This window comes from Diorhabda carinulata, unplaced genomic scaffold, assembly GCF_026250575.1.
Source record: "Diorhabda carinulata isolate Delta unplaced genomic scaffold, icDioCari1.1 Dcau_14, whole genome shotgun sequence".
In the NCBI taxonomy this organism is placed as follows: domain Eukaryota; kingdom Metazoa; phylum Arthropoda; class Insecta; order Coleoptera; family Chrysomelidae; genus Diorhabda; species Diorhabda carinulata.
Genome location: NW_026613959.1, coordinates 70,001 through 74,533, shown reverse-complemented (window position 1 = coordinate 74,533; position 4,533 = coordinate 70,001). Strand labels below are relative to the sequence as shown.

The following is a 4,533-nucleotide window of genomic DNA, read 5'->3' as shown; positions in this document are numbered from 1 at the left end:
ATACACCTCGGACGACTTCTACATACAAAACATCTCCATTCAACTTCACAAATCATCTTTCTCGACAAGTTCCTATATCGAGCGGAATTTAATTTCATAATACTTGTTTTTCATTATTATTTCTATTTTCATACAACTTTTATATAATACACCTCGTACGTTCATACATCGAGCGGCGATCTAATTTCATAATACTTTTTTTCCTTATGGTTAATATTTTCATAACACTTTTATGTCATACACCTCGGACGACTTCTACATACAAAACATCTCCATTCAACTTCACAAATCATCTTTCTCGACAAGTTCCTATATCGAGCGGAATTTAATTTCATAATACTTGTTTTTCATTATTATTTCTATTTTCATACAACTTTTATATAATACACCTCGTACGTTCATACATCGAGCGGCCATCTAATTTCATAATACTTTTTTTCCTTATTGTTAATATTTTCATAACACTTTTATGTCATACACCTCGGACGGCTTCTACATACAAAACATCTCCATTCAACTTCACAAATCATCTTTCTCGACAAGTTCCTATATCGAGCGGAATTTAATTTCATAATACTTGTTTTTCATTATTATTTCTATTTTCATACAACTTTTACATAATACACCTCGTACGTTCATACATCGAGCGGCCATCTAATTTCATAATACTTTTTTTCCTTATTGTTAATATTTTCATAACACTTTTATGTCATACACCTCGGACGGCTTTTAAATACAAAACATCTCCACTCAATTTTCACAAATCATCTTTCTCGACAAATTGCTATATCGAGCGGAATTTAATTTCATAATACTTGTTTTTTATTATTATTTCTATTTTCATACAACTTTTATATAATACACCTCGTACGTTCATACATCGAGCGGCGATCTAATTTCATAATACTTTTTTTCCTTATGGTTAATATTTTCATAACATTTTTATGTCATACACCTCGGACGACTTCTACATACAAAACATCTCCATTCAACTTCACAAATCATCTTTCTCGACAAGTTCCTATATCGAGCGGAATTTAATTTCATAATACTTGTTTTTCATTATTATTTCTATTTTCATACAACTTTTATATAATACACCTCGTACGTTCATACATCGAGCGGCGATCTAAATTCATAATACTTTTTTTCCTTATTGTTAATATTTTCATAACACTTTTATGTCATACACCTCGGACGGCTTTTAAATACAAAACATCTCCACTCAATTTTCACAAATCATCTTTCTCGACAAATTGCTATATCGAGCGGAATTTAATTTCATAATACTTGTTTTTCATTATTATTTCTATTTTCATACAACTTTTATATAATACACCTCGTACGTTCATACATCGAGCGGCGATCTAATTTCATAATACTTTTTTTCCTTATGGTTAATATTTTCATAACATTTTTATGTCATACACCTCGGACGACTTCTACATACAAAACATCTCCATTCAACTTCACAAATCATCTTTCTCGACAAGTTCCTATATCGAGCGGAATTTAATTTCATAATACTTGTTTTTCATTATTATTTCTATTTTCATACAACTTTTATATAATACACCTCGTACGTTCATACATCGAGCGGCGATCTAATTTCATAATACTTTTTTTCCTTATGGTTAATATTTTCATAACACTTTTATGTCATACACCTCGGACGACTTCTACATACAAAACATCTCCATTCAACTTCACAAATCATCTTTCTCGACAAGTTCCTATATCGAGCGGAATTTAATTTCATAATACTTGTTTTTCATTATTATTTCTATTTTCATACAACTTTTACATAATACACCTCGTACGTTCATACATCGAGCGGCCATCTAATTTCATAATACTTTTTTTCCTTATTGTTAATATTTTCATAACACTTTTATGTCATACACCTCGGACGGCTTTTAAATACAAAACATCTCCACTCAATTTTCACAAATCATCTTTCTCGACAAATTGCTATATCGAGCGGAATTTAATTTCATAATACTTGTTTTTTATTATTATTTCTATTTTCATACAACTTTTATATAATACACCTCGTACGTTCATACATCGAGCGGCGATCTAATTTCATAATACTTTTTTTCCTTATGGTTAATATTTTCATAACATTTTTATGTCATACACCTCGGACGACTTCTACATACAAAACATCTCCATTCAACTTCACAAATCATCTTTTTCGACAAGTTCCTATATCGAGCGGAATTTAATTTCATAATACTTGTTTTTCATTATTATTTCTATTTTCATACAACTTTTATATAATACACCTCGTACGTTCATACATCGAGCGGCGATCTAAATTCATAATACTTTTTTTCCTTATTGTTAATATTTTCATAACACTTTTATGTCATACACCTCGGACGGCTTTTAAATACAAAACATCTCCACTCAATTTTCACAAATCATCTTTCTCGACAAATTGCTATATCGAGCGGAATTTAATTTCATAATACTTGTTTTTCATTATTATTTCTATTTTCATACAACTTTTATATAATACACCTCGTACGTTCATACATCGAGCGGCGATCTAATTTCATAATACTTTTTTTCCTTATGGTTAATATTTTCATAACATTTTTATGTCATACACCTCGGACGACTTCTACATACAAAACATCTCCATTCAACTTCACAAATCATCTTTCTCGACAAGTTCCTATATCGAGCGGAATTTAATTTCATAATACTTGTTTTTCATTATTATTTCTATTTTCATACAACTTTTATATAATACACCTCGTACGTTCATACATCGAGCGGCGATCTAATTTCATAATACTTTTTTTCCTTATGGTTAATATTTTCATAACACTTTTATGTCATACACCTCGGACGACTTCTACATACAAAACATCTCCATTCAACTTCACAAATCATCTTTCTCGACAAGTTCCTATATCGAGCGGAATTTAATTTCATAATACTTGTTTTTCATTATTATTTCTATTTTCATACAACTTTTATATAATACACCTCGTACGTTCATACATCGAGCGGCCATCTAATTTCATAATACTTTTTTTCCTTATTGTTAATATTTTCATAACACTTTTATGTCATACACCTCGGACGGCTTCTACATACAAAACATCTCCATTCAACTTCACAAATCATCTTTCTCGACAAGTTCCTATATCGAGCGGAATTTAATTTCATAATACTTGTTTTTCATTATTATTTCTATTTTCATACAACTTTTATATAATACACCTCGTACGTTCATACATCGAGCGGCCATCTAATTTCATAATACTTTTTTTCCTTATTGTTAATATTTTCATAACACTTTTATGTCATACACCTCGGACGACTTCTACATACAAAACATCTCCATTCAACTTCACATATCATCTTTCTCGACAAGTTCCTATATCGAGCGGAATTAAATTTCATAATACTTGTTTTTCATTATTATTTCTATTTTCATACAACTTTTATATAATACACCTCGTACGTTCATACATCGAGCGGCCATCTAATTTCATAATACTTTTTTCCGTTATTGTTAATATTTTCATAACACTTTTATGTGATAGATACACCTCGGACGGCTTCTAAATACAAAACATGTAATTTCATAATACTTCTTTTTAATATTCACAATACATCTTTTATATATTTTCACTATACATCTTTATTAATGTTAATGTAGAAGGCGTACCGTTGTACAGCGCACATATATGTGTGGTGTATCGAAGTTGACGTCTCGTTAAATTTTAATAAACTCGTTATAATTTACGTAAAGACGTTGTTTCGGTCATTCCACATCGGTGGATTATATAGTTTTCTGAAAGGGTCCCCGTTCTCCTCCAATATATTAACGTATATTGCTAGCGGTTCCCTTTTCAGATATTATATCAATTTATCCACAAGTTAAATATCTATTGCGAGATCGCGAATTTAGCTAGCGTTCTATCGTGAGCGATTCATATGCGATCGTCTATGAAAAATATATATTATATTACACTTTTATATATATAATACACAATATTTGCGATAACTCTCATTATTCCGTGCGAGAATAAAAATTTCGTTCATTATTACCTAATGTATAAACCATGTCGCTTACAATCTAGCGAAGGGTAGAGATAATGTCGAAATTGTAGCCCGGTCGACGTAATCATCTAATTTTTCTCATTTCGATTAAATTTAGATAGATTTATAGTCGATTCGGTGAAATTTTATAAAATAAGAAAAAATATAAATAAAGCGTGGCGCTGAAAATTATATATTTTCAATAATAAGCGCAGCAAACACGCAAAAGAAAAAGTAAATAACAATGTGTTTATACACGAATATAGATGATTATTATATTATGTATAAATATAAAGTATATATGTAATATAAAAAACATCATCATAATTTATCCTCTTTTGGATATTGTTATTAAAACTTTTTCGATAATAGTTTTTTATTATAAAATATATATATATATATATATATAATAATAATAATAATAATAATATATATTATATATATTATAAAACACAGTTCCCTGGTTGATCC

General features: G+C 29.3%; 1 non-coding gene across 1 annotated transcript in view; it reads left to right on the top strand.

The window, feature by feature from the left end:
- Nucleotides 1-4,519: 4,519 nt before the first annotated feature.
- The window catches only part of LOC130903188 (small subunit ribosomal RNA), a 1,922-nt gene continuing 1,908 nt past the window's right edge, over nucleotides 4,520-4,533 (top strand). The window contains exon 1 of the ribosomal RNA XR_009060595.1: nucleotides 4,520-4,533. This exon is cut by the window's right edge and continues 1,908 nt beyond it. This is a non-coding gene — a ribosomal RNA (small subunit ribosomal RNA).